Source organism: Haliotis rubra, unplaced genomic scaffold, assembly GCF_003918875.1.
Source record: "Haliotis rubra isolate DU_JTF1 unplaced genomic scaffold, ASM391887v1 Scf1518, whole genome shotgun sequence".
NCBI lineage: Eukaryota > Metazoa > Mollusca > Gastropoda > Lepetellida > Haliotidae > Haliotis > Haliotis rubra.
Window position 1 is genome coordinate 30080 of NW_025765468.1, and position 19422 is coordinate 49501.

Here is a 19422-nt window from a genome sequence, read left to right on the forward strand (position 1 = left end):
CAAGTTGTGGAGGATTCTGCCACATTCTCCCCAAACCATAGCATTGTTTGTTGTTTTACACATTTAAATGAGAAACCATTCACACATTTTATGCTGTACATCTTCAATAATTTTACAATATGAGGTCCCATATACTTCTGCACCACAACATACTATAGGAACAATCATAGCATCAAATATCTTAAATAAATCTCGACGCGGCATATTTAGTTCTCCAAAATTCACAGCAAAATCACTGATTATGTGTTTGAACTATGTTTGTATGCACAGCTGTAAAAATTACAATAAAATAGAGCAAAAGTCCCCATTGCAGCATTTAATCAAACTTGTTAACTGCTATCTGGCTGAATAATTGCTGATCTCATCATCATTCTAATTATCACCAGATTTATCATGCTCAAAATGATCAATATATAGCAAATGTATACTGTGATACTGGCTTCCAGCCATAAAAACTACAGTACAGTACAGGTTTCATTGGTAAAATCACAAATAGTGGAATGTACATGTGTCTTAATAGTTTATCTTCAAATATATGTACTTTTTAAGGTAATGTATGTATTTTTATGGTAATGTATCAACATACTGAACATTCTGTGTATTTTTATAATTTTAAACTTATCCTATCTCGGGTATGTACTTCTCTCTTCTTCAACCAAGTCATTGGAAGCGTGCTGCAGGCTAAGTTGAATCAAATCGTTCACCCTCTCTCATCGGACCTCTCCCCACTTTCGTATTGTTGAACCTGTCAATCATCTCTGTAGGTGTGCTAAAAGCTCAGCAGATGGTCATGTGATAATTCCAGTCCTGTTTGCGTGTCGGTCGGAGTTCTCCCCTTCGGTGGTGGTTCTCCATACTTCTCCATTGCAGTTTATTGGCGTCAGCCCAGGCTTTGACTCTCAGGGGACAGCTTCAACTCCAACCTCTCCAGTTGTTTCTGTGTCCACACATCAGGATCGGAAATCTTCATGCACAGATATCTCTTACTCCGGCACTCCATCCCCATCTCCAGTGGTGGTTGGGCCCGGTTGAATGTTTTAGCGGCAGAGTCTCTTCAAGGCCGTTTGTTCCATCTCATCATCTGGATGTAGACACCTCTCTCTACACAGGTGGGAGCTCACCTCCTTGATCATCAGGTGGCATGGCTGTGGTCTTCTGCGAGACCATGCATGTCACATCAACGTTTTAGAGCTCAGGGCAGTCATCTTGGCGATCACTCATTGACAACATCTACTTCAATACCCCCAGTCTTTTGATTCGGTTGGACAACGCTGCAGTCATGTGGTACATCAATGGCATGGGATCCATGGGGTCTTGTCAGATTCTTCTTTGGACACTGCAATTTCTTCCGTTGGGTGGATTTGCTCAACATCCATGACCAATCACATTCCAGAGGTGAAAAAGCGTGATTGCCGATTCTCTATCCCGCTCAGCTCAACCATCACTGGCCAATTGGAAACTGCATCGCATGGGTCTTCCAGAACAATGTGCTTCTCTGATGTAGAGCCCGACAATGGATCTCTTGCAACTCGCTTCAGCGCTCAACTTCACCATTCCGGATCCTCTGGCCTGGGCACTAGATTCCAAGAAATTTATGTTCCTAACATACTAGTCATCCTTTAAAGATGTGAAATTTTGCCCAAAAACCCAAAGAACTACTTGATTTTTTTTCCTTATTTCTATGTGCATTAACAAATTTCATAAATGATGCTAACCAATTATTTTGATGATTGATCGGTAGTAATGAACCAATCATCAATTATGAGATTTAACCAATTCCCAACACTAGTTTCCACCAGTAGGTGCTTCTTCTGTGCGATACTACTCAAGTTCACGCATGATGCAGCCGAGGATGACACTGCTTTTGGTAGCATCCTCCTGGCGGCCAGAAGTTGGTTACGTAGACCAACAAAATGCCCGATCAAACCTGTACCACTTCCTAACCGCGCACCGACCTTCTGGTTCCACTCACTCACTCGGATCAGCTGCATTGGTCTCCCTCGCTCCCATCTGCAGGCGAACGATTGGGAGTAACCTAATGGTTGGCGCTGGCTTCGTCGTCCGCCGAAGACCGGGTTCGAATCCCCACATGGGCACAATGTGTGAAGCCCATTTCTGGTGTCCCCCGCCGTGATGTTGCTGGAATATTGCTAAAAGCAGCGTAAAACCAAACTCAGTCAGTCAGTCAGTCCATCTGCACACTTGGCGCATCTGCATGAATCATTGATTGCCAAGGGATATTCCAAGCGTGTTGCTACGTCGATTACCACGGCACATCATACTTCCACAAGATCACTCTACAATGATAAATGGGAGAGCTTTGAAGCGTATTGTAAGGTTGAAGGGCATTACTTATCCTCGACGACAGTAGCCTCAGATGGTAGGCGGTATCTCCAGCATCTTCAAACTTCTAAGAAGTTGAAGGGATCAACTTTAGCCACTTATCTAGCTGCACTTAACACAGTAATTGCCCGCATTTATGGGTGTCAAGGTATCGACTGTCCCTGAACTCCTGCGATCGTTACAAGGTTGCTAATCAATCTCGGAAGTTCCTGCCACCAGCCTGGGACCTTGCTGTGGTTCTTAGACATCTCACGTCAGAGGAATCACGAACCTCTGGCGAGGAGAAGGATTTGAGCATGTCACGTTTAAGACTTTCTTCCTCCTGGCTCTTGCAACTGCTGCCGCATCTCCAAGCTTCACGCGCTGGGCGTCTCCAGATTAACGGCAGAGAGGACCAGACATGCCAAAGTCTTCCTTGGTTTTAGACACCGAGGATCTCTCCTATGTCCTGTCGGGCTTTACGGGTCTATTTAGCTGCCTCCAAGAACCGGCGTGGGATTACGCAAGAGACTGTTCATTTCTCTGTCAACTGCCTCATCTACAGAGGTTTCTTGTACCACACTGGCCTTCTGGATGCGATCCACCATCCTCTATGCTTATGCCTAAACGTGACATTCCTTCACATACCTTACAGCCTACCATCATGAGACTAGAGCCTTGGCCTCTCGATGGCGGCTACACAGAAACTGCTCCCTCATGGAGGGTTGTGTTTGGAGATCAGACATGGTCTTAGCTTCACTACTTCCGGGATCTCTTTGTCACTGGCGTGGAAGATCTTTACCAGTTGGGTTCTTTGGTTCTGGCACAGCAATTGTTGATTGTCTTGCAAATGCAGATAAGATGCAATTTCTGCTTCTAAGTCGGTCTTTCATTCTCTACATCAATAAAGATGTCGATCTTATCATTCTTCTTGGTATTGATTTTCCTTGGGCTTAAATCACCTCACCTAGCTTGATCTAGGGCCTGGTAGTACTGTTATACCCATGACTCGATAGATTGTGAGGCCAGTCTTGTACTTAAGGCAGAGGTGGTCAACACTCCACTTGTTGACCTCTTCTCTCTGAGCAATTACGTCAGCTAAGAGTTGATTCTCCGATTACCTATACGGTTTTCGAAGCGTTCCGCTCCTAAATCCTTTTTTACCTTTGGTAAGGTGGTGGATTGGTACTGAACGTTAAACAAGTTGAGCACCGGGATGTTTCTCCTTTCACAGCCTTCCAGTGTGTGTCTTTGGGGGATGGTTCCAAAGCAGGGGCTGGGCAGATTAAGGTCTACGACTTTAATTCACTGGGGCTTCCTGATAAATCACGGGGTTTACTTGCCAAACTGTGTCCTTTTGCTTGTCAAAAGTTACAGCTGAAAACCAAATTAATTCGGGACCGCCCACTCCCTAGAGTTTTTGTGCCGTGTAAGTCAAGGGGTTTATCAAATCAGAAGCAACCCATCACAAGTTCGGAGTTAGCATATCGGGAGTTAGTGCTTTCTCCCTGGCCTCCTTTAATGTTATCGACCTCACGGTTGTAGAGTTGACACAGGGTAATCTGTGGCCCACCAGCCAACCATGGGATAATGCATACCGTGGGATAGGATAAGTTTAAAAATTTGGAAAGTTTAACGCGATAAAATGTATATTTCTAACCTTATCCTATCTCCGTCATGGGATTCCCACCGACCTTCTCCACATCACAGATTACTTGAAGCTCCAAGACAAAATGACAGTAGTGAGCTGTCACGTGACCATCTGAGTGCTTAGCACGCCTAGAGAGAGGTGGCGGAGGTGAAATTGGGTTTAACGTCAGTGCTTGAGAATATTTAAACTCATATGGCGATGTGCATCGCGTGTGTATGTGTATGTGCAGCTGCTTGTACTAGCCCAGACTGAAGCTGGTTTTATAGCCCACTGAGATACCATGCCGCAGTGAAGCATGAATACCCCACTCAGACACATTATACTGACTCCGAGCCGACCAGTTCTTGTTGTACCCATTAATGCGGCGCCAGGTAGGGACCAACAAGTACCATATTTTAGCGTCTTTTGGTATGACCGCGATCGGGGGATCGAACCTGACACCTTCCGCTCTCGGTTGGGCGCTCTAACCACTACACCATGGAGCGATCCGCCTACAAGAGATGATTGACAGGTCCAACAATAGGAGTGGGGGAGGTGGGATGGGAATGATTTGATTCAACTTAGCCTACAGCATGTTTCCACAACTTGGTTGAAGAAGGGAGAGAAGTGCATACCGTGAGATAGGATAAATATATACAATTTATACTAAAAATTTTCAATATTCAGATTTGTAAAATAGTGTGTCAAAATCATTGTATTGAGCAGTACCAGTATATTACCGTGAATAAACTGAATTTTGAGGACCAAAAAGCAGTCTGTAGAAGGGGAGTAGGCTTATCTATGGGTTAAACTTCGTCCAGACTTTTCAGGGGTGAGAAAATAATGTTCATCATATCACTTCAGCGTGAACAAACAACAGAAGAGCGACTTTGTCAGTAAAGGCGTCAAATTTGCAATTAAACATCACTAGACAAGATTATTTTTACCTTTTAAGTTCTAAGTTGTTTTGCTGGGCATTGTATTATTTGCAGGGATTAAGATTACCATGTGTATTTGAGCGGAAATAGCAATCAGCTGTACACACGTTTCCGGCGATCAAGTTCAAACATGCACAATAATAAAAGTGGGATGAATTCTGGCGCAGTCATCAGTAAAATATAATACAGAGAATACTATTATTTAACCAAAGAAATATATCCTAGCTTTGTGTAATTTTAATTACAGGTTTTGTTCTATAAATGTAAAATATATATAATCAACACTAAGGTTATCACGGACCCTCATGAATGTGGTCAGCGGAAGTTGGAATGGGGTTAAAATAATTATGCCATTTAAATTCACACATTTTACCGATGTTACCGTAAACTAGCAGTCCATGGAAAATGAAGTGATAATCAGTTAAGTGATTGTTGATAAAGTGATGTGAAATTGGCTATTGCAGTTGGAGCAAAAATGTACCCTCATGAATGTGGTATTAAAAGCGGAATGGGGTAAAAGTAAGCAAACCAGTTTTGACATGTGATCTTCCAGCTACAATAAGTATGATACAGTCATCCTTAAGCCATAGCAGCGGGTCTTGGGGTCCATGGATGACCCCATTAATAGACACCAGCGTTATAGTAACAATTACATTTAGCGAAACAAAATATCTTATCCATTTTCTGTCAACTACACTTAATTTCGATGCATGAGTAGACACAATATGATTGTGAATTCTTTGAATAATGTGGACCGATAAGTTATAATTATCAGTAACTGCCAGTTGTCTGTGGTCTGTGTAACAGTGTGTTTGCCAGCGATTAGGACCCCATCGGGGGATGTCGAACCTATGTCTGAAACATACCATTTTGACACTGATTTTAAGGGTCAAGTTTTTAAACTCGGCTTATCTATGTGGTGGGTTATTTTCGCGGTAATATCGCGGTATATTTGTGTGTATTTTTGTGTACTGATCATTTGATTCACCATGTTTATTGTAATCATAAGCATTTCTGAATAATATTGGTAGAACTTTTTCATGTTATTTTGGAAACCGATTCAGACACTTAATGTGACAACATTCTGTGAAAAAAGTAGGTACATGGATGGATCTGTTTAATTTTTTTTACAAATTATATGTACCAAAGTAACTCAAGATAAGGAATGTAATTTTCTGTATTATGTTACTGAGAGTCACCAATTTTCAAGCACACCACGCAGTTAAGAAAACAAGTTCTTCATTATGCATTAGAAAAAATAGATAATAAATGCCCTTTTCAGTGTAATAGCGCGTCAGTGCAGCCAGACCATGGGAACCAGACAGAGATGTTTTCTGTTTCGAGTCACTAAAAATCTATGGAAACTGTTGATGTTTACTTTTGTTCAAAGAATGAGGGTAGTGCTAATGTGAGGTCACTGGTCAAATATGTAAAACAGGTACACAAATTTAATATGATGAGCAGAAAGGTAAAAGAATGACGGACAAGTTCAACACATTGTTTTGTGAAAAACATACTGTTTGATTGAACCGCATGTTAAAATAGTCTGGCTGTCGGTTTTGATCAGGTTGTTAAGATCGCAAGTGTCACCCTTGTGTATTTTTATGTAATGAGTCTAGCGGTAGAATTTTCTAAAATATTCATTTCCTCAGCGATTTTGTTCAAATTTGAAATATATATGTTAATCATAATATATAATATTTTTCGATTGCAAAGTCTATATAATTTTTTAAAATTATTGTCCAAACAGTGATTTAAACCCCTGTGATTTGGATGGTCTCACAATTTCTACACAGAAAACAGAAACACTGAACTGAAATTCATCATTGCTTTAGCTCACCATATGATACAAACATTTTTGTATCTGCTCTTGTTAGGTAACTTCTGGTGGCAGTAAGCACAGTTACTGATAGGTGTAAACCAAGCTGAAGATCATTGTTAAGAAAGCTATCAATGTTTCAAGTTTGGATCCTGTTGCTTCAACATTTTGCTTCATGCATTACAACTTAATATGATTATGAAAATGACTGTATTTACCTAAAGATTGATGTTTTAGAAACAGGACAAAATAACATTTTCAAAATTTCTACACAGCACTGGAGAATTTTTTTATAAATCTTTAAATGTCTACACGCACTTGTTCCTGGTTAGACACGTACCTCTTCAGAAATTCTTGTTTGGAAATAGTAAATGGCCTGAAAGTTATTCCCACAAAGTAAATCCTATCCTCATTTGTACTTTTTGTCATGGATATCGGACAACATAGAAAGTTAAGAAAAAATTGTGAGTAGCAAATAAACCATTTTATGGTTGGAAGGATATATATGGAAGTTTTAGTCCAGACAGACTATAGGGCCTTCGAGTTATGTACTCAAAACAAGCTTTTTTCTCTTTTCAATGTAAACCCAATTTGCTGCCATGGAAAATGTAAATAGAAATTTTCAAAGTTTCCAAACTTGAAATATACTGAGTCGAAATAAAAACTTCACAATTTATATTTGTAAATAAAAATATGAATTGGTATAGTAGACAGTTTTCTGGTATCATAATGTTAATCCCCAAGTATCGACTCAAGAAAAAAGTCACCACAGCACACTGAAGTCAATCCAAACACCGTGCACCCTACAATAGTACTAAAACCTGTGTTTCACGTGCCACTGGTCACATGATCTTATCATTCAACGTACATTGATCGACTCGACTGCAAGAAACTGGCACCACTACTGATCGCCCTAGGCGCGGTCCATCACATGTGACATCACAGGCGGAGGACCGTCAAATTGTGTTATGTCGCCTCTGTAATCATTTTTTGATGGCTACAGGAACCAGAAATGAGCTGCTTACGGGTCGATTGTCGGCACAAACTATCCGAAACCGGCTGTGAGCTGCTCACCTTCATGTTCGACAACCATATCGTGGAACCATTTTGACGCCATTGCATCCACGTTAGCGTTTGCTGTGGGCCCCAAAACGCCTCCGATGGACTCAGATACTTTAATCGAGTTGTCTTCAGTGAATCAAGATTTACCCTCAGATTCGATGATGGTAGGATGAGAGGGTTGAGGGGACACCGTGAACGTTATGCTCAGTGTTGTGTTCAGAAAGTTGACAGATTTGCGGGCCAAAGTGTCATGGTTTGGGGTGCTTTCTGTGGGATTGCCTGTTCCCGACTTCTGGTAATCCGAGGGAACCTTAATGCTGCAGTTTACCTCAGCGACCGGTGCTAGCCCCCAACTTATTCCATTCGGGAATGGAATTGCACATAATTGCCACCTTTAAATGTTTTCCATACAGAACATTTCAAGAAACAATTTATTAAGTAAATTTTATGGAGGAAATAGAGGTAGAATCCCATATGGCTGTAACCATAGGGAATGTTATAAAATCTCTTTGATGAATTAAGTATGCAGATAATTCATAGAAAGTTTGGAAGCTGTTTAACTGGTATTAAATGATAACTTAGTAATTATATCTTCATATCATCAGTCAACTAGGTTTATTTGTCTGTCTAAGGTAACTCAAACGGTGTATGTGTATATCAGGAATGACATTGATTGTTAATAAATATCAACAAACTCAGTAACTTTCTCTAGATTCCTGGAAAGTAAGTAATTGTATCTAGATATCAGGACTCATATGACTATAAGTTGGCTCTGCAATGTGAGTCCAATGACTCACAAAGGATATGTAGGGTGTATGTATATTCTTATGTCTTTTTCAAAAAGAGTTCAATGTATATGATTGATTCGTCTTTTGTCCAACTAAGACAACAAAAAAGGACAGTTTTAAACTTATCCTATCTCACGACTTGCACCTCTCTCTCTTGGTTCGACTTTTAGTGGAACGACTGTAAACTTTTTTCCGTAGGCCTCCTTGTCCATTTGCCCATGCACTCCATGCTGCTCTCCTTAATAAGCTTCCTAGTTCCTAATAAAGCTTGCAGCATGCTCCACTAATTGCCCATGTGACTATCTTGAATGATCATTCTCTTTCTTGTCGCACGACTGTGTGGATGTGCTGTATATTAGGGACATTATTTCACCCTAACATCATGGGGAAAACAGATAATCAGTCAAGGAAAAGGAAAGTTTGTGCTCAATACAAGACGAATTATTCGTCCCTCGACCCTCACTCGTCTTGCAGTGACTGTATTGGACAATTTAACTGGAACAAACGATGTGGCAAGTGTATTTCACTAAAAGATGAGGATTTTAAGGCCTACCTTCGTGTTTGCTCTCGGAGTATCGCCGATAGGGACAGGAAATCAACAGAATTTGATCCCACTCCTGCCAAGCGTTACAGCGACAGAAAATCGTACCTTCACGCAAGAGAACAACGTCTGTGGTTCAAGAGGATTTTATGGACGCTTCATCAGATTCTTACTTATCTGAGGACGTTTGGCACCGATTACGTACGCATTGATCACCTGCTTCCATAGCGTCAGATCACTCGCGGGTGGTTGTGATCGATAATTCATCGTTGCCTGTCCCATCTACACTACCAGGGGACCTTAGATAGACACTGTCATCATCTAGATCATCGGTACATATCCCATTGACTGTCTCAGTTTGTTTGGAGCCTGGCCAACTGCGTTCAACCAGCCAACTGTCCCCCCACAGTTCATTGAACCGGACGGAGGTGGCTACAACAGCGTCGCCGGGGAACGTTCATCATGAATCAACACTTCAGGTTTCGTCACCTAATAGCCGATCCAGATCACCACATCATTCTAGATCACCACAACGATCTAGATCACCTTCACGATCCAGATCACCATCACAAACCCGATCTTGATCACTGTGCCAATCAAGATCACCGGATCGATCCAGATCACAGTCACAATCCAGAGCACAACTACAATCCACATCACCTGATCAATCCAGATCACCTAACCGATCCAGATCACCAAACGGGTCCAGATCACAACTTCGAATCAGATCACCAGACCGATCCAGATCACCTAGCCAATCCAGATCACCGGACCGATCCAGATCACAACATCGAAGTAGATCATCGGACCGATCCAGATCACCTAACCGATCCAGATAACCAAATCAAGTCAGATCGCAACTGCAAACCAGATCTTATAGATCCAGATCACGATCACAGTTTCCAGTTAGTGCATCGAAATCCAGATCATCTTACCTACCCAGGTCACCTATATGATCTAAATCACCTTACAGAGCCATTGACCAGTCGGGATCATAGTACAGATCCACATCTCATGGACGATCCTATTCAGATGGTCGAACCAGAGCTCCAATCAGAACCAGATCACCAACTAGAACTACAGCGACCCGGGCTAGTTCTTCATATCATACCGGATCACCTAGCCATACTAGGGAATCCAGATCACCGGCTTACCAACCTACTTCGGTACTTACCACGTCGAGATCTTGATACAGTTCCTCTGACCGACGTTTGGGTGATCATTGCTCTGATACCACCAATAGGCCTACAGTCTCTTATGATGTTCCGTCTACACGCTCTGAGAATCCCTCGACTCACTCTAGGATCATCGCTGAGTCATGGGAACCTGATAACAATCCCACTCTTACAGCGACTCCGGACCTAAATATGATGATCAGGGCCATAACCTTAGCCTGGAACCAAATACAGCCTTCTACTCCAGCCCATCCGGCTTCGGTAGCTCCTGGCTCTTCATCTTGCCCACCTCCTGAGATTGATCCAGTCCAAATAGCCATGCCTGCATCTCCTGCTCACTCTGAGTTATCTGACCGCCTCCGTGGTGTCGTGGTTAGAGCATCCGCCCTGAGAGCGGAAGGTCGCGGGTTCGATCCCCGACAGCGTCAAACAAAAAGACGTTAAAATATGGTACTTGTTGGTCCCTGCCTGGCGCTCGGCATAAATGGGTACAACAAGGACTGGTCGGCTCCGAGTCGGTATAATGTGTCTGAGTGGGGTATTCATGCTTCACTGCGGCATTGTATCTCAGTGGGCTAGCACTAAAAAAACAGCTTAAGTCTGGGCTAGTACAAGCAGCCGCACATACACAAACACACGCATGCACATCGTCATATGAGCAAAATATTCTCAAGCACGACGTTAAACCCAATTTCACCTCACCTCACCTGAGTTATCTACCCCTGGGGGTAGCTTTGCAGCATTTGAGACACCTCAGGTACTCCTTTGGATTGTTGAGAAGCTCCAACTTCCCTTGAGTACTTCAGCAGATGACCTGGATCACTCTTATACTCTTAGGAACCGGGACTGGTCTACCATCATCCTACCACTTCGACCTTGTATTCTGAAATATCCAGTACACTAAATGATGGTTTCAAGAGCCTGAAACGAATTAAGGATGGATTCTCCGCTCCCAAATATAATCCTTCTACCTCTCATGTCCTAACAAAAATCTCTACAGCTCCAACAGTTGATGAGGATATGGGAACCCTGTGTGACAAACGAGCTGCTTCGCCCTACCTTATTAAGGACAGAGAGTTGGCTCACATGGATTCAACCCTTGAGAAAGACATTGCCATCTATTAGTTGCGTGATTGCAGCAGTCGACGCTGTTAACACTGCTCTGGAGCATACTTATTCTGATCAAGACGCTTACATCCGAGGATGCATGTCTTTAGCTCTGGACCAGTTCCAAATTATCCTGGATCAGTTGTCTCATTTTTGGGGCTACCAACGTGGATCCCTTAACATCTCTTCATGGGAGGAGCGATTTAAAACAGAACTGTTTCGACAGCCTTGGTTTCCTGACTCCCTCTTCAATGGTAGCATCCAAGAAGTATCTACTAAAGTTCGATTGAACAGGACTCATTAAAACAGCGTCGAACTGCACAGTTCACCCTTACCAAACCGGATTTACACAATCTTTTTCGTGGCGCATCCACTCAAGGCCGTGGCAGGGGAAACAGATCTGGCCGTGGTGGTTCCTCCCGTCGTCAACTCCGCCCCAGTTGTTCCGATTTACAACACTCCGGTAGGCGGGAGATTGCAGATCGTCGCCCCAAATTGGACCATCCTCAGAGATCCGTACGTCACCAACCTGCTACTTCACGGCTATCAGCTACCCGTTTTTGCCAGTCCACCTCTGACGTTGCATCCGGCTCATCGCACATATTCTGTGGACCAGTTTCAGACTGTGCAATCCAAAATAGGTACGCTATCAGACAAACTCGCGATAGAGCTCCTAGGTCCATCGCCCATCACTCCAGGATTCTACTCCCCCATCTTCTTGCTTCCAAAGAAAAATTCCAACAAACTCCGCCTCATCTTCAATATGAAGTTGTTCAATGCCCGATTCCTGCTTCCACCGCCTCACTTCAGGATGGTGTCGATCAACCTTTTACGCATCATCCTGAAGAAGGGAGACGTCCTCATCAGCCTAAATCTTCAGGATGCTTATCTTCACGTTCCGATACATCCAGAACACCGGAAGTACCTTTGCTTCGTGTTCAACGGGAATCACTACCAATGGAAAGTCCTACCATTTGGAATTTCCACGGCCCCCGTGGCTTTTTATCCGAATTACCAAGCCCATAACGAGCTTCCTCCACTTTCAAGGGATCACCTTCGAAAGCTACATAGACAATTGCATCCAGGCTCAACAGGATCTGATCGTATTGCTTCGCCAGCTACAGTTCACCACCACGCTGCTTAGACAGTTAGGGTGGCTGTTGAACATCGTGAAATCGGAACTAATACCGACTCAGAGACTCCAATTCATCGGAGCACTGTTCGACACTCGTCAGGGGATGATGTTCGTCCCTCACGACAGGTGGATAAAGATTCAGTGACGCATTCCTCCAGCATTGTCTCAGGCGAGAACCTTACGACAGTGGCAGGAGCTACTGGGCCATCTGACGTCAGCTCAATCCTTAACGTACAGAGGCCAGCTCCAACTTCGGCCGATACAGCGATTTCTACGCCCGTACCTTCAGGCTGACAACCCCAAGGAACTACTTTGCCCTCAAGAACCGCTTCGTCCAGTCCTTCAATGGTGGCTCGACGAACGGAAAGTTTGCGCCGGAGTCTCTATGATGCCCTTTGCACCGACTCATTACCTATTCGTCTATGCATCCCTCATGGGTTGGGGGAGCTCACTTCCTCGACCACCAAGTGGCCAGGCTGTGGTCATCCGATGAATGGGTACTTCATATAAACGAGCTGGAATTCAAGGCATTAATTCAAGTTATCTCACATTGGGCAACAGAGCTTCAATCAACCAGTCTGTTGATCCAATCAGACAATTCGACAGTGGTTTGGTATATAAATCATCTAGGCTCGACAGGCTCGGCGAATCTGCTACAATGGGCGATCAGGTTCTTCCATCTCATCGACTCACCCAACATCGTAGCCAAAGCCAGACATATTCCCGGGGTAAAAAATGTGATCGCCGATGCCTTGTCCCGATCCAACCGCCCGTCCCCGACAGAGTGGAAGTTACTGCCCCAGATCTTTCAGTCGATGATCTACCCGTTATCACGGCCTCAAATAGATCTGTTCGCCACAAGGTTTGTCAACCTAAGAAGCCTGGCAGAGCCAAACCCAGTCCTGCTTCCCAACCGGGACGACCTACTTCTTCCCCCTCACTCGGAACTGAGCCACGGGTCACCTGAGACCCTCAATCTACACGTTTGGTGCATCTTCAGAGGTCTCTTATAGCTAAGGGCTATTCTCGCCGAGTAGCCACAGCTATCACTTCAGCGCATCATACTTCGACCCGTTCCTTATACGACAACAAGTGGAAGAAGTTTGAAGACTGTTGCAAGGTTAGGGGAATTGCATCTACCACTTCCACCTCGGCTCAGGTCGTTGCTGAGTTTCTCCAGCATCTCCGCACTACTAAGAAACTCAAGGGTACTATGTTAGCTACCTACTTAGCCGCCATCAACTCGGTTTTGGCTACCACCACGGGCACGAAGATTTCCACTGTTCCCGAGTTGCAGAGTTTACTACGCTCCATTTAACTCTCTGACCAGTCCAGGAAGTTCAGACCTCCAGCCTGGGATTTGTCCGTCGTCCTTCGTCATATGATTTCTACAGATTATGAACCTTTAGAAGACAAGGACAAGGACATTCAAGACATTCTTCCTGGTAGCTTTGGCTACTGCTGCTCGTATATCTGAACTGCATGCGCTTGATGTCATTTGGGTGCGGTTTGAGCGGAAGAAGCATGGCAAGGTTTTCCTGGGTCTCTGCTGGGACTTCATTGCGAAAAAACCAACTGCCAGGGCAACCAGACCGGATGTTGACCATTCCCCCGTTGTCCACCATTCTTGGGCCTGATGATAATGAAGATTTGACACTCTGCCCTGTTAGGGCTCTACACGTTTACCTTGCTGCCTCCAAGGATCGTCAACGGCTACGGAAGCGCCTCTTCATACCCTTGTCAACCGCTTCAAGAACTGAGGTTTCCCGGACCACATTGGCCTTCTGGATGCGTGCCACGATCCTGCGAGCCTACACCTTTGCAGGGTTGCCTCCTCCAGCCACTTCCAATCCTCATGAGACTCGTGCACTAGCCTCGATGATGGCCCTCCATAGCAACTGCTCCTTGACCGCTATCATGGAAGGTTGCTTCTGGCATTCTGATACAGTCTTCTCTTCACATTACTTGCCAGACCTGTCAGTCACGGATGTCAAGGGACTACGCCAGTTGGGACATCTTGTACTGGCTCAGCAGCTTACATCGGCCCAACAACGCAGATGAGGGACGGTTCTGCATTCGCGTTACTGCTTCCTTGTATATACTGAATAAAAGTTGAACTGGATCTCAACCTTTTGTTCTCATTATATGGGTTTAAGAACTACTTCACTTGGCCTCCATACCAAGGCATTGGAATACTGCCACCTAAGCGTGGCCCTCTGGGACCTGAGGCACAATCAGTATGACGATGCAGAGGTGTTCGACATTCACGCTTACTGACCTCTACTCCACGGAGCAATTACATCAGTGAAGTGTGACACTCCTGAATTCCAGTGGATTTCGCTTTGCGTTCTGCCTCCAAAGTTGCGGGCACATCCTTTGACTAAGCTTAGGCAAAGGAGTGAGGGTCAATTTGATGCTGCCCGAACTGAACATTAAACCTTGGAGATGCCGAAGTTGTGTTTCTCTTTTCCTGCCTCGGTCAGTGTCTGGGGGACCTTCTTGAAGCAGGGGCTTGCCCGATTGTAGTCGCAAGACTTTAATTACGGGGGTACCTTGTAAATTGTGGTGAGGCGAGGTTGTGGCCGAACACCACATCGCTCGGGAGCACCCATCTCCCCGGGAGTCATTGTGCTTAGTAAGCCAAGGGGTTCTGGAGAACCCACTACAAGCATAGGAGTTGCGTGCATGCGTAACAGGCCTCCCTTGTACATCGCTATATACGGTTGTCATCAGTCCACACAGCTCCAAGACCAGCTGTTCGCACTGTCCAGACAGAAGGGTAATCTTCGGCCTGCTGTCCAACCGTGGGATAAGTGCAAGTCGTGAGATAGGATAAGTTTACAAATTTGGAAATTTTAATATAAATTGTATATTTATATACTTATCCTGTCTCACGCGATGGATGCCCGCCCGGCCTCCCCACTACTCAGATTACAACTTTGGCTACAAGATGAGAATGATCATTCAAGATAGTCACATGGGCAATTAGTGGAGTATGCTGCAAGCTTTATTAGGAACTAGGAAACTAATTAAGGAGAGCAGCATGGAGTGCACGGGCGAATGGACAAGGAGGCCTATGTAAAAAAGGTTTACAGTCGTTCCACTAAAAGTCAAAGCAAGAGAAAGAGGTGCAAGTCGTGAGATAGGATAAGTATATAAATATACAATTTATATTAAAATTTCCAATTTTAAAAATGAACATGTGAGTTTAAATATGGTTACATTTCCATTTAGAATCCATATCAGAGCTGGACCAAGTCTGATGCTGGCTGTTTCTGCTGTACTCTTACTAATTCCATTTCTATGATATCTGGAACTGTTGCCTGTAAGAAACCATGACTGAAGTTGTAACTTATTGTTTTGCATTTTTTTTTTTTTTTCAGTGGGAAAGCTGATTGTTTTCATCATGGGCAAGAGAAAAGGTAGTATACCCCGGAAAGTAGATGAAGAAAAACGAAAATGTCTCAGCTGGAATATGATGGATGGGGTTGAAGATCCACAAGGTTCAAGTGCTATTCTCAGTGATGACCACTCAGAAATACACCCACAGCATTCTCTTGAGGATGGCTTGCCTGATATAGCACAAGAAATAACTCTTGGGAATGAGGAGCTGTGTGTCAACGATGCTTTCTCATATACTGAACAGTTGTTTAACTTCCATTTGGACTACTGTTCCTTTTTTGTAGGCATTATGGACAGATTACACACCACTGATGGCAAGTGGTCCTGTGAAATTGGCAGATTTGAGCTTCAAGTTGTCCCAGAGCCAGGTTGTATTTCCTTATCAAAAGGGTTCCTACCTCAGTGTGAAGAATGCTGGTTGTATGTGGCAGATTCAGGTCACAGAAACATGTTGTACTTTGAACTTGATGATAATGATGAGAATTTACACTCAAATGGACTTGCAATAATAAATACAAAATACCCTCAGTTCTGCTTTGCCGGTGTATCATTGCCCACAGTGTGTCTGAAGGCGCGTTGCAGGTGAAGGCATATCAGGTTGGTACATGTTTATGTGCAGGATGTTCTATGTTACAAGTACCTAACAACCTCTTATGTTGCAAGTAGTATTTCTTCAAAAAAAAATAGAAGAAAATAAATCGTGATGCAACTACAGATGCAAAACCGATAATTTTTATTCATTAAACATTTGACCTGGAATATATTTTTGAGAACACCTTGCAATAGTGTAATATTAGGGGCAATTATTTTGTATTCCCCCACCCTCAGCATAAAGTGTTCAGACCCAAAGGTCATTGAGGTAAGTGGTCATATCACTGAATGTTGGTTACATAACAAACATACATACATATATACATCCATCCGTACGTCCGTCCGTCCGTCCGTCCGTCCGTCCATCCATCCATACATACGTACATACATACATACATACATACAATACTTGTATAGCGCCAACAAACATACATACATATATACATCCATCCATCCGTGGTAGGTAAGTACATACATACATACATACATACATACATACATACATACATACATACATACATACATACATACATACATACATACATACATACATACACTACATACACTACATACACTACATACATACAAACAATACTTGTATAGCTCCAATATCCGTAAACCGCTCAAAGACTCTTTGGGTCTAAGATGGTATTGATATCACATAGAGTTCAAATGCTTCAGTGAAGAGACAAGTCTTTACATTTGATTTAAAAACAGCAAAATATGTGTTCTGAGGTGAGATGGGAAATTGTTCCAGAGATGAGGACAAGTCGTCTCGAGATACCTGTCGGCATATGTTTTTGTCCTAATCACAGGAATTGTCAAAAGACACTGGTCATTTGATGTTTGACACTAGAAGGGAGATGTTGTGTGTGGTGTAGATGAGGGATGTGTGACACTAGAAGGGAGATGTTGTGTAGATGAGGGATGTGTGTGACACTAGAAGGGAGATGTTGTGTGTGGTGTAGATGAGGGATGTGTGTGACACTAGAAGGGAGATGTGTGTTGTGTAGATGAGGGACGTGTGACACTAGAAGGGAGATGTTGTGTGTGGTGTAGATGAGGGATGTGTGTGACACTAGAAGGGAGATGTTGTGTGTGGTGTAGATGAGGGATGTGTGTGACACTAGAAGGGAGATGTTGTGTGTGGTATAGATGAGGGATGTGTGACACTAGAAGGGAGATGTTGTGTGTTGTGTAGATGAGGGATGTGTGTGACACTAGAAGGGAGATGTTGTGTGTGGTGTAGATGAGGGATGTGTGTGACACTAGAAGGGAGATGTTGTGTGTGGTATAGATGAGGGATGTGTGACACTAGAAGGGAGATGTTGTGTGTGGTGTAGATGAGGGATGTGTGACACTAGAAGGGAGATGGTGTATGTGGTGTAGATGAGGGATGTGTGACACCAGAAGAGAGATGTGTGTGGTGTAGATGAGGGATGTGTGACACTAGAAGGGAGATGGTGTATGTGGTGTAGATGAGGGATGTGTGTGACACTAGAAGAAAGATGTTGTGTGTGGTGTAGATGAGGGATGTGTGACACTAGAAGGGAGATGGTGTGTGTTTTGTAGATGGGGGATGTGTGTGATACTAGAAGGGAGATGTTGTGTGTTGTGTAGATGAGGGATGTGTGTGACACTAGAAGAGAGATGTTGTGTGTGGTGTAGATGAGGGATGTGTGTGACACTAGAAGGGAGATGTGTGTGGTGTAGATGAGGGATGTGTGTGACACTAGAAGGGAGATGTGTGTTGTGTAGATGAGGGATGTGTGTGACACTAGGAGAGAGATGTTGTGTGTGGTGTAGATGAGGGATGTGTGACACTAGAAGGGAGATGTGTGTTGTGTAGATGAGGGATGTGTGACAGTAGAAGGGAGATGGTGTGTGTTGTGTAGATGAGGGATGTGTGTGACACTAGAAGGGAGATGTTGTGTGTGGTGTAGATGAGGGATGTGTGTGACACTAGAAGGGAGATGTGTGTTGTGTAGATGAGGGATGTGTGACACTAGAAGGGAGATGTTGTGTGTTGTGTAGATGAGGGATGTGTGTGACACTAGAAGGGAGATGTTGTGTGTGGTGTAGATGAGGGATGTGTGTGACACTAGAAGGGAGATGTGGTGTGTGGTATAGATGAGGGATGTGTGACACTAGAAGGGAGATGGTGTGTGTTGTGTAGATGAGGGATGTGTGTGACACTAAAAGGGAGATGTTGTGTGGTGTAGATGAGGGATGTGTGTGACACTAGAAGGGAGATGTTGTGTGTGGTATAGATGAGGGATGTGTGACACTAGAAGGGAGATGTGTGTGGTGTAGATGAGGGATGTGTGACACTAGAAGGGAGATGTGTGTGGTGTAGATGAGGGATGTGTGACACTAGAAGGGAGATGTTGTATGTGGTGTAGATGAGGGATGTGTGACACTAGAAGGGAGATGGTGTGTGTTGTGTAGATGAGGGATGTGTGTGACACTAGAAGGGAGATGTTGTGTGTTGTGTAGATGAGGGATGTGAGTGACACTAGAAGGGAGATGTGGTGTGTGGTGTAGATGAGGGATGTGTGACACTAGAAGGGAGATGTTGTTAGTGGGCAGGCATGACAGAAATTGGCTTTTTTTCTCGTCTCACACAGTCTGGGATAAAGACATTACCAAAGCCACAGTAGCTGTATGGTTTAAAACTAATGAGAGGTAGTTATCAACAAACAGAGCACTCAGTTCTGGTGTTTGGCTCCTGACATAAGAGTTCTCATTCTTGCATCCAAGTACTGTATCAGAGGAACAGCTTGTACCCAGCAATCAATGGAGCTACACTGATTTTCTCTACATTTGAGTTTAAAGTTTCTCAAGTGAAATTCAGTATGATCTTAACTATTTTGCCAAAGATGTAACATGGTTAGGGTATTTGCAAGAACGAA

The 19422-nt window shown here is 43.8% G+C and overlaps 1 protein-coding gene across 1 annotated transcript in view; it reads left to right on the forward strand.

The window, feature by feature from the left end:
- The window catches only part of LOC124270432 (E3 ubiquitin-protein ligase SHPRH-like), a 146864-nt gene that overhangs the window by 28119 nt on the left and 99323 nt on the right, over nucleotides 1–19422 (forward strand). Inside the window, exon 2 of the mRNA XM_046705467.1 lies at nucleotides 15901–16516. The gene's annotated coding sequence lies outside the window, so the exon portion shown is untranslated. The remainder of the gene's footprint in view (nucleotides 1–15900; nucleotides 16517–19422) is intronic.